Below are 12024 nucleotides of genomic sequence, written 5' to 3'. Positions count from 1 at the left end.
ATTTCATGATTTTTATAAAACCTAATGTTCACACTTTACAACACGACACTAAACAAAATACACATACAAATCCTGGACATGAAGAATCCAGAAAGAACCAACAAATACTAGCTGGCAGATATCTTGACTATCTTACGTAAATGTTATATTTGTGCAGGGCTAATGTTTTCCTGAGCGACCAGGTAAAGATGCTGCATGTGTTCGGCCTCTTACCTCGTACAGAGCTGGTCTGACTGGCTGTCTGCAGTCCAGCTCTGGTTCTGGATCTTTCCCACACTGGGGACAGGAGGGGTCTCCTGATGGAGGTCTCTGCTCCCAGTATGAGGTGATGCACTGTCTGCAGAACCAGTGTCCACAGCTGGTAGAGACTGGATCCTTCAGGACGTCCTGACACAGAGCACAGCTGGACAACTGCTCCTCCACAGGAACACGTCTATTCCTCTTCCCTCTGTGGAGATGAACACATCCTTTATAGCACTTTACATTAGTGGAGCTGATTCTAACCAATGGTAGAACAAGGTGGCATATCATTAGTAAACCACACAGCTTTGTGTCTGGGTTAATAACATCAGCTGAATTAAAGTCAAAAGTCAAAGTCAACGTTTTTGTCAATCTTTCAGTTTGTGTGTACAGACAGAGATCAAAATACCGTTTCCCACAATCCCGAATATAAAAATACAAATATGTATAAAAATATGTATATCCTATATATACACAATCAACAGACACATTTATACATGTGCACACATTAAGATAAAAAAACACAACAATAAATATATACAAAATAACAGTCACTTCCATATCTTTGGGAAATTAGTGTAAGATTTTCCATAGCATCGTAAAAAAGTGTCTGGTGCTGGATTTGGATTTGAGTGTCTGAGTGTGTGGGGGTGTTATATGGGTGTTAATCTACACTACAGCACTATGAACCCAATTTACATTGAATTTACTGTGAATTAATTTCATTAAACATATGTAAAGGATGCCGAAATAACAACGTAATAATAGTGATTTGTAAAAAGCCTGAGTTGATGCTTTGTCAGGTCTGTCTGCAACACAACAAGCAAAACACTTGAAAATGTTTGTTTTCTGAATGGAGATGGATTGATTGAAGCTAGGCTAACATTGTAGCTGCTCCATCAACACTCAAAATAACTGCATCCAGTCATAAGAACAGCAGCTATTATATTGTTAGTACCACAGACAGTCTCTGGTTTATACAGGTACATGAATAACCCTGATTTAATATGAGGTGCTGTAGAGCTCTGGGTGCTGATGTTCCCTTTTCTGATTCATCTCAGTATGTCAGAGACCACAGGAGCAGGATCTCAACACTGACAGGTTTTTGTAACAGAGCGTCACAAACTTTACACTCAAGTTATAACTTTTCCAGTTGTGTATTTGATACACAGGGGATATGAATTTCACTTCTTCATTTCATTCGTGTTGCCAGGTACAAATGTGTGTCTTTGTATTGACTCTATATGTAATCAGTTACATCTGCTAATGCTAAACACAACCAGCTCACCAGGTTATTACTATTATTAATAAACATCTTGAAATACGTCTAAAAAAGATGCTGAGGTAGTCAACTCATTTGTTGGAAGATTTATATTGTTTCAAATATTATTGTCATTTTAAAAACATTTCATGAAACGGATACATAGCATATTGAAATATCCTAAATTATTGTTAACTCTCCTCTTTGGCCTTGTTACTGTACTTTACTGCGTTTATTGATGAGTTGTTATTATAATTCATTTGTGAAGTTTTACATGTTTGTATTTGATTTGCTCAACACAAAGTTCTACATGTCGAGTGAGATAATTATTTTACTAGAGAAGTTTACTTTGTTCTCTACTGAGTTTCTGTTTGTACTTTACTGCAAATCTTTACTCTAATCTACTGCATTTCTGTAATACACTCTACAGCAGGGGGGTCAAACTCAATTTAATCGTGGGCCACATCAGCATTATACCACACTCAAAGGGCCGGTTGTAACTTATATATAAATATATATATAAAATAATGTATTATATTACATTATTGCCTCTGCATTGGATTATTATCAGATAGGGTAATAACTTCATAATTTACTACGTCTGAAATCAGAAGTCTGGGGCAAATAATTGCAAGTCTCTTCAGTGAGAATGTCACAAAATGATTTCAAAAGAAAAGCTGGAAAAAAAGTCAAAAAACAGAAGTGACATTTAAAAAAAAAACTAACATTTAAAAAAAAGAATCAAATTCTGAGAAGAAAGTCTAATTTGAGATGCATTGTGGGACATGTAGTTTATGGGCAACGTGCTTCTGTAAATCACCATGTAACCGTATAATAAACATATGATATTCTTTGCAAGCTCTTGTGGGGCCACAGAAAATGAAGTCACGGGCCAGATTTGGCCCCCGGGCCTTGAGTTTGACACCCCTGCTCTACAGAGTTTATGTACTCTACTGCGCTCATGTAATAATAAAACAACAGTTTAGATTATCAGATTATATAAAACCTGAATGCTCTTCAGGTCAGGTTACAGTAGAAACAGGAACAAACTCTTACTTCCTGTCTGAGGGTCCAGGTTCATCACTGAAGTCTGGAAGTTCCTCTTCAGACCGGTCACTCTTCAGAGACAGACAATCACTCATCTTCTCCAGTCTGAGAGATCAACCAGTAACACTGCTGGAACGAACACACACACACACACACACACACACACACACACACACACACACACACACACACACACACACACACACACACACACACACACACACACACACACACACACACACACACACACATACACATTATAATAACAGACTTACATGATGTCAATCTAACAAACCTAATAATAAAGTCAGCGCTGAGCTTCAGTCTGCAATGTTCAAAACAACAGATTAAGCCAGAAATAAATCTATAGGTGTAGTCATGGACTCTGACCTGAGTTTCAACAGTCACATTAAAACAGTTACTAAATCAGCCTACTATCACCTTAAGAATATATCTAGGATAAAAGAATAATGTCACAGCAGGATTTGGTTTAACTCCTTTTAGAACATTGTCAATTCGGAGAGACTTTAAGGGAGTGGAGTTTTCCCCATGAAGTGTGCTTAAAAAGTGTCTGACTTGCAAATATTTGAAGAAATTAGTAGTTGGGAGGCTGAAGGAATTACACAGCTGTCCAAAGGTCATAAGTAAGTTATTCTCGTAGAGATCCCCAAATGTTTTGATTCCCTGGGTGTGCCACATCTTAGTTATCCCATCTCTAAGTGCACCTGGCAAAGCAGGGTTGGTATGGAAGGGAGTATTGCTGTGAAGTACGATTTGCCGCTGCTTTTAATTGAACTATTCATATCTTACACTGCACTGTAACTTTGATTCATGTATTTCGTCTTTTAATGTTTATTTTATTATCGTTGCTTTTTAATGACTGTTTTTAAATGCCATTTTCTTAATGTCTTTCATTTTTGTAAAGCACTTTGAATTGCCTTGTGTTGAAAGGTGATCTATAAATAAACTTGCCTTGCCTTGCCTAAAGCAAAACCAGTTCGTACAGATTTTTAAAGTGTTGTTCTCCTATGCCTGCAAATAAACAGACATTCAAGGACAATATACATAGCACATGCACTGCCATGGAAAACAAACGTATAAACCAGCATAACAGAGGACGGTGAGTATCTGCATGTTTTATTATCTTTGCTTTTAAATGAGTGTTTTTAAATGCCATTTACTTGTTTATTTTTCTTTCATTTTGAGTCTCTTGAACCACATCAAACACCTGATCTTTCCCTGAGCTGCAGGCAGAGATGGCAAAAGTACACACATCGAAATAATTAAATCTTATAAATACCTAGGATTTTGGATTGACAGTAATCTGTCATTCTCAGAACATCTCTCCAAAATTCAGACCAAGGTTAAAGCTAGACTCAGCTTTCTATATAGGAATCGCTCCTCATTCACTTCATCTGCTAAACCCTCTCTGGTCCAGATGACTGTCCTTCCTCTGTTCGACTACGGCGATACCATCTACCGCTCGGCGTGTAAAGGAGCTCTCGATCATTTAGACGTTCTGTATCACTCCTCCATGCTTTTATCTTCAGGAGACTGGACTACTGTAATGGTGTCTTCACAGGTCTCACTAAAACATCTATTAGAAAGCTGCAGCTCATTCAGAACGCTGCTGCTCGAGTCCTCACTGACACTAAGAAAGTGGATCACATCAGTCCAGTTCTGAAGTCTTTACACTGGTTCCTCACTGACACTAAGAGAGTGGATCACTCCTGTTCTGAAGTCTTTACACTGGTTCCTCACTGACACTAAGAGAGTGGATCACTCCAGTTCTGAAGTCTTTACACTGGTTCCTCACTGACACTAAGAAAGTGGATCAGTCTTGTTCTGAAGTCTTTACACTGGTTCCTCACTGACACTAAGAAAGTGGATCAGTCTTGTTCTGAAGTCTTTACACTGGTTCCTCACTAACACTAAGAGAGTGGATCAGTCTTGTTCTGAAGTCTTTACACTGGCTTCCTGTCTGTCAAAGAATAGATTTCAAAATACTGCTGCTGGTTTATAAAGCACTGAATGGTTTAGGCCCAAAATACATTTCTGACCTCCTGCTAAATTATGAATTATCCAGAACTCTCAGGTCTTCAGGGACTGGTCAGCTTCCTGTCCCCAGAGTCAGAACTAAACCTGGAGAAGTTCAGTTATTATGCTCCAAACATCTGGAACAAACTCCCAGAAACCTGCCGGTCCGCTGCAACTCTGACTACTTTTAAATCCAGGCTGAAGACCTTTCTTCTTGCCGCTGCTTTTTAAAAAAAACATTTTAACACTATTTATTGGTTTTTCCCACACATAACACAATAACAGGAGAAAATAAAGAGTACAATTACAGGTGCTATTTAAAAAAGAAATACAAAAAAGATGACAAAACAATAATGATAATAATAACATAAAAAGACCATTACAGTAATAGCATTGACAAAAATAAACCAAAATACACAATGACATGACAAAACAGAAACAGAAAACCCCTAAGACCAGTCCCACCCACCCCTACCTCCAGACAGGGCCACACTGTGCAGTAATTGTCAAAAAAGGAGAAAGTAAGATTCAACTATACTTGCTTCAGCAAATGCATGTGTATTTGTCATAGCATTTCTTCAGCCTACAATAGGTTGTTGGATGTTTTCTATATCATTCCTAAAGCCAGACCAGCACTTATCAAAGAGATGTGGCTTTCTTTTAAGATTAAACATAATTTGTTCTCACATCATGTAGGAGGAGATTTCTTTGAGCCACATGGATATGGGGGGGGGGGGGGTTCTGCACTCTTCCATAATAGAGCAATACATTTGTTGCCAGCAATCATGGCCAGTTTGATTAGGCGCACCTTATTCCTTTTGTGTGAAGGGATGTCAGAAATGTCACCTAACAGGGCGACATTTAGGTGTACAAGGAATCTCATACCCAGAAATCTCTTTAAGAATCTCCCATATTGACCCCCAGTAGTGCTTTAATTTATTACAATCCCAGAACATGTGAATTAGGCTACCTGTGTCTGTAGTACATCTAGGGCAAAGATCTGAAATTGATTGATTTATCCTATGAAGTCTTTCTGGTGAAAAGTAGGTTCTGTGAATAATATTAAAGTGCAAAAGTTATGTCGGCTGTTGTATGAGAAAGTGAGGGCCTCCTCACATAATGACTCCCATTTTAAGTCTCCAAAGGTACAACTCAGGTCTTGCTCCCACTTGGTCCTAGAATTCAGGGGTTTAACCTCTGTGAAGGCCAGAATGCTGTTATATGTCAAGGAAAGTATACCTCTGGGGTGTTTAACTCCTTTTAGAACATTGTCAATTCGGAGAGACTTTAAGGGAGTGGAGTTTTCCCCATGAAGTGTGCTTAAAAAGTGTCTGACTTGCAAATATTTGAAGAAATTAGTAATTGGGAGGCTGAAGGAATTACACAGCTGTCCAAAGGTCATAAGTAAGTTATTCTCGTAGAGATCTCCAAATGTTTTGATTCCCTGGGTGTGCCACATCTTAGTTATCCCATCTCTAAGTGCACCTGGCAAAGCAGGGTTGGTATGGAAGGGAGTATTGCTGTGAAGTACGATTTGCCGCTGCTTTTAATTGAACTATTCATATCTTACACTGCACTGTAACTTTGATTCATGTATTTCGTCTTTTAATGTTTGTTTTATTATCTTTGCTTTTTAATGACTGTTTTTAAATGCCATTTTCTTAATGTCTTTCATTTTTGTAAAGCACTTTGAATTGCCTTGTGTTGAAAGGTGATCTATAAATAAACTTGCCTTGCCTTGCCTAAAGCAAAACCAGTTCGTACACATTTTTAAAGTGTTGTTCTCCTATGCCTGCAAATAAACAGACATTCAAGGACAATATGCATAGCACATGCACTGCCATGGAAAACAAACGTATAAACCAGCATAACAGAGGACGGTGAGTATCTGCATGTTTTATTATCTTTGCTTTTAAATGAGTGTTTTTAAATGCCATTTACTTGTTTATGTTTCTTTCATTTTGAGTCTCTTGAACCACATCAAACACCTGATCTTTCCCTGAGCTGCAGACAGAGATGGCAAAAGTACACACATCGAAATAATTAAATCTTATAAATACCTAGGATTTTGGATTGACAGAAATCTGTCATTCTCAGAACATCTCTCCAAAATTCAGACAAAGGTTAAAGCTAGACTCAGCTTTCTATATAGGAATCGCTCCTCATTCACTTCATCTGCTAAACCCTCTCTGGTCCAGATGACTGTCCTTCCTCTGTTCGACTACGGCGATACCATCTACCGCTCGGCGTGTAAAGGAGCTCTCGATCATTTAGACGTTCTGTATCACTCCTCCATGCTTTTATCTTCAGTAGACTGGACTACTGTAATGGTGTCTTCACAGGTCTCACTAAAACATCTATTAGAAAGCTGCAGCTCATTCAGAACGCGGCTGCTCGAGTTCTCACTGACACTAAGAAAGTGGATCAGTCCAGTTCTGAAGTCTTTACACTGGTTCCTCACTGACACTAAGAGAGTGGATCACATCACTCCAGTTCTGAAGTCTTTACACTGGTTCCTCACTGACATTAAGAAAGTGGATCACATCAGTCCTGTTCTGAAGTCTTTACACTGGTTCCTCACTGACATTAAGAAAGTGGATCACATCAGTCCTGTTCTGAAGTCTTTACACTGGTTCCTCACTGACACTAAGAAAGTGGATCAGTCTTGTTCTGAAGTCTTTACACTGGCTTCCTGTCTGTCAAAGAATAGATTTCAAAATACTGCTGCTGGTTTATAAAGCACTGAATGGTTTAGGCCCAAAATACATTTCTGACCTCCTGCTAAATTATGAATTATCCAGAACTCTCAGGTCTTCAGGGACTGGTCAGCTTCCTGTCCCCAGAGTCAGAACTAAACCTGGAGAAGTTCAGTTATTATGCTCCAAACATCTGGAACAAACTCCCAGAAACCTGCCGGTCCGCTGCAACTCTGACTACTTTTAAATCCAGGCTGAAGACCTTTCTTCTTGCCGCTGCTTTTTAAAAAAACATTTTAACACTATTTATTGGTTTTTCCCACACATAACACAATAACAGGAGAAAATAAAGAGTACAATTACAGGTGCTATTTAAAAAAGAAATACAAAAAAGATGACAAAACAATAATGATAATAATAACATAAAAAGACCATTACAGTAATAGCATTGACAAAAATAAACCAAAATACACAATGACATGACAAAACAGAAACAGAAAACCCCTAAGACCAGTCCCACCCACCCCTACCTCCAGACAGGGCCACACTGTGCAGTAATTGTCAAAAAAGGAGAAAGTAAGATTCAACTATACTTGCTTCAGCAAATGCATGTGTATTTGTCATAGCATTTCTTCAGCCTACAATAGGTTGTTGGATGTTTTCTATATCATTCCTAAAGCCAGACCAGCACTTATCAAAGAGATGTGGCTTTCTTTTAAGATTAAACATAATTTGTTCTCACATCATGTAGGAGGAGATTTCTTTGAGCCACATGGATATGGGGGGGGGGGGTTCTGCACTCTTCCATAATAGAGCAATACATTTGTTGCCAGCAATCATGGCCAGTTTGATTAGGCGCACCTTATTCCTTTTGTGTGAAGGGATGTCAGAAATGTCACCTAACAGGGCGACATTTAGGTGTACAAGGAATCTCATACCCAGAAATCTCTTTAAGAATCTCCCATATTGACCCCCAGTAGTGCTTTAATTTATTACAATCCCAGAACATGTGAATTAGGCTACCTGTGTCTGTAGTACATCTAGGGCAAAGATCTGAAATTGATTGATTTATCCTATGAAGTCTTTCTGGTGAAAAGTAGGTTCTGTGAATAATGTTAAAGTGCAAAAGTTTATGTCGGCTGTTGTATGAGAAAGTGAGGGCCTCCTCACATAATGACTCCCATTTTAAGTCTCCAAAGGTACAACTCAGGTCTTGCTCCCACTTGGTCCTAGAATTCAGGGGTTTAACCTCTGTGAAGGCCAGAATGCTGTTATATGTCAAGGAAAGTATACCTCTGGGGTGTTTAACTCCTTTTAGAACATTGTCAATTCGGAGAGACTTTAAGGGAGTGGAGTTTTCCCCATGAAGTGTGCTTAAAAAGTGTCTGACTTGCAAATATTTGAAGAAATTAGTAGTTGGGAGGCTGAAGGAATTACACAGCTGTCCAAAGGTCATAAGTAAGTTATTCTCGTAGAGATCCCCAAATGTTTTGATTCCCTGGGTGTGCCACATCTTAGTTATCCCATCTCTAAGTGCACCTGGCAAAGCAGGGTTGGTATGGAAGGGAGTATTGCTGTGAAGTACGATTTGCCGCTGCTTTTAATTGAACTATTCATATCTTACACTGCACTGTAACTTTGATTCATGTATTTCGTCTTTTAATGTTTGTTTTATTATCTTTGCTTTTTAATGACTGTTTTTAAATGCTATTTTCTTAATGTCTTTCATTTTTGTAAAGCACTTTGAATTGCCTTGTGTTGAAAGGTGATCTATAAATAAACTTGCCTTGCCTTGCCTAAAGCAAAACCAGTTCGTACACATTTTTAAAGTGTTGTTCTCCTATGCCTGCAAATAAACAGACATTCAAGGACAATATACATAGCACATGCACTGCCATGGAAAACAAACGTATAAACCAGCATAACAGAGGACAGTGAGTATCTGCATGTTTTATTATCTTTGCTTTTAAATTAGTGTTTTTAAATGCCATTTACTTGTTTATGTTTCTTTCGTTTTGAGTCTCTTGAACCACATCAAACACCTGATCTTTCCCTGAGCTGCAGACAGAGATGGCAAAAGTACACACATCGAAATAATTAAATCTTATAAATACCTAGGATTTTGGATTGACAGGCTGAAGACCTTTCTTCTTGCCGCTGCTTTTTTTAAAAACATTTTAACACTATTTATTGGTTTTTCCCACATAACACAATAACAGGAGAAATACAGAGTACAATTACAGGTGCTATATAAAAAAGAAATACAAAAAAGATGACAAAACAATTATGATAATAACATAAAAAGACCATTACAGTAATAGCATTGACAAAAATAAACCAAAATACACAATGACATGACAAAACAGAAACAGAAAACCCCTAAGACCAGTCCCACCCACCCCTACCTCCAGACAGGGCCACACTGTGCAGTAATCATCAAAAAAGGAGAAAGTAAGATTCAACTGTACTTGCTTCAGCAAATGCATGTGTATTTGTCATAGCATTTCTTCAGCCTACAATAGGTTGTTGGATGTTTTCTATATCATTCCTAAAGCCAGACCAGCACTTATCAAAGAGATGTGGCTTTCTTTTAAGATTAAACATAATTTGTTCTCACATCATGTAGGAGGAGATTTCTTTGAGCCACATGGATATGGGGGGGGGGGGGGGTTCTGCACTCTTCCATAATAGAGCAATACATTTGTTGCCAGCAATCATGGCCAGTTTGATTAGGCGCACCTTATTCCTTTTGTGTGAAGGGATGTCAGAAATGTCGCCTAACAGGGCGACATTTAGGTGTACAAGGAATCTCATACCCAGAAATCTCTTTAAGAATCTCCCATATTGACCCCCAGTAGTGCTTTAATTTATTACAATCCCAGAACATGTGAATTAGGCTACCTGTCTCTGTAGTACATCTAGGGAAAAGATCTGAAATTGATTGATTTATCCTATGAAGTCTTTCTGGTGAAAAGTAGGTTCTGTGAATAATGTTAAAGTGCAAAAGTTCATGTCGGCTGTTGTATGAGAAAGTGAGGGCCTCCTCACATAATGACTCCCATTTTAAGTCTCCAAAGGTACAACTCAGGTCTTGCTCCCACTTGGTCCTAGAATGCAGGGGTTTAACCTCTGTGAAGGCCAGAATGCTGTTATATGTCAAGGAAAGTATACCTCTGGGGTGTTTAACTCCTTTTAGAACATTGTCAATTCGGAGAGACTTTAAGGGAGTGGAGTTTTCCCCATGAAGTGTGCTTAAAAAGTGTCTGACTTGCAAATATTTGAAGAAATTAGTAGTTGGGAGGCTGAAGGAATTACACAGCTGTCCAAAGGTCATAAGTAAGTTATTCTCGTAGAGATCCCCAAATGTTTTGATTCCCTGGGTGTGCCACATCTTAGTTATCCCATCTCTAAGTGCACCTGGCAAAGCAGGGTTGGTATGGAAGGGAGTATTGCTGTGAAGTACGATTTGCCGCTGCTTTTAATTGAACTATTCATATCTTACACTGCACTGTAACTTTGATTCATGTATTTCGTCTTTTAATGTTTATTTTATTATCTTTGCTTTTTAATGACTGTTTTTAAATGCTATTTTCTTAATGTCTTTCATTTTGTAAAGCACTTTGAATTGCCTTGTGTTGAAAGGTGATCTATAAATAAACTTGCCTTGCCTTGCCTTGCCTTGCCTTGCCTTGCCTTGCCTTGCCTTGCCTTGCCTTGCCTTGCCTTGCCTTGCCTTGCCTTGCCTTGCCTTGCCTTGCCTAAAGCAAAACCAGTTCGTACACATTTTAAAAGTGTTGTTCTCCTATGCCTGCAAATAAACAGACATTCAAGGACAATATGCATAGCACATGCACTGCCATGGAAAACAAAGGTATAAACCAGCATAATAGAGGACGGTGAGTATCTGCATGTTTTATTATCTTTGCTTTTAAATGAATGTTTTAAATGCCATTTCATAATATGTTTCTTAATGCTCTTAATGTCTTTCACTTTTGTAAAGCACTTTGAATTGCCTTGTGTTGAAAGGTGCTATATAAATGAACCTGCCTTGCCTAATGATAAACTTGGTTTAAATAAAACAAATCAGTCAGACTTCAGACGGGCTGCTCTCCATTCTGACTGTGCTGTTACATGTTATATAACTCTGATGAATGAGGAAGCAGGAAATAACAAAGGTTCACAACATTTGAAGATGTCCCCTTCGACTCCAGGAAGTATATATTTTTGTTTACAGATTATTTTCTGACATTCAGTATAACAGATGAAATGATTAATGTCTTTAAAATCCAGCAGAGCCTTTTGTTAACACTCACCCTGTTTTCCTCCTGCTGCTCTGTCGAAGTGTGAAATGGAGTCTGGCATAATTTCACCTTCAACGTCCCTCCCTGTCTGCAGCTCCTCCCTTTGTTTCATAACCAGCCTCATCACCTGGACAGGAACACAAACAGGGATTATTTTCAGTTGCTCTCACAGAGTGAAAAAAAACAATAAACATCCTGCATTCAAAACCTTACTTGTGAGGTTGTTTTGGGTGCTCTAGTGGTAACTGTGCAGTATATTGTTCCATGTTATATAAAACATTTAGTGGAATAGTATTACTGCTGCATCAATGCCTGTTAGATTTGTTGAACTCCTTTGGTTTGTTTATTCTGCAGCACTGCAGATTCTATGAGATATATATATGTGTGTAGCTTTGTCCTGTGAGAACCACGAATCTCTAAAAAGTCAACTTTTCGTGAGTTT

At 38.4% G+C, this 12024-nt stretch overlaps 1 long non-coding RNA gene across 2 annotated transcripts; it reads right to left on the bottom strand.

Annotated features, from left to right (window-relative positions):
• Positions 1-408: 408 nt before the first annotated feature.
• LOC117469631 lies at positions 409-11641 on the bottom strand. 2 transcript variants are annotated; one of them, XR_004554608.1, is made up of 3 exons: positions 11595-11641; positions 2558-2677; positions 409-448 (listed from the first exon to the last, which is right to left on the bottom strand). It is a non-coding gene; the product is annotated as an uncharacterized LOC117469631 (long non-coding RNA). The 2 variants fall into 2 exon arrangements; XR_004554609.1 differs by having other exon boundaries at positions 2558-2674; positions 11595-11624.
• Positions 11642-12024: the final 383 nt, after the last annotated feature.

Source organism: Trematomus bernacchii, unplaced genomic scaffold (genome assembly GCF_902827165.1).
Source record: "Trematomus bernacchii unplaced genomic scaffold, fTreBer1.1, whole genome shotgun sequence".
Lineage (NCBI taxonomy): Eukaryota > Metazoa > Chordata > Actinopteri > Perciformes > Nototheniidae > Trematomus > Trematomus bernacchii.
Note: the sequence above shows the minus strand (reverse complement) of the source record. Positions and strands in the feature narration are given on the sequence as shown.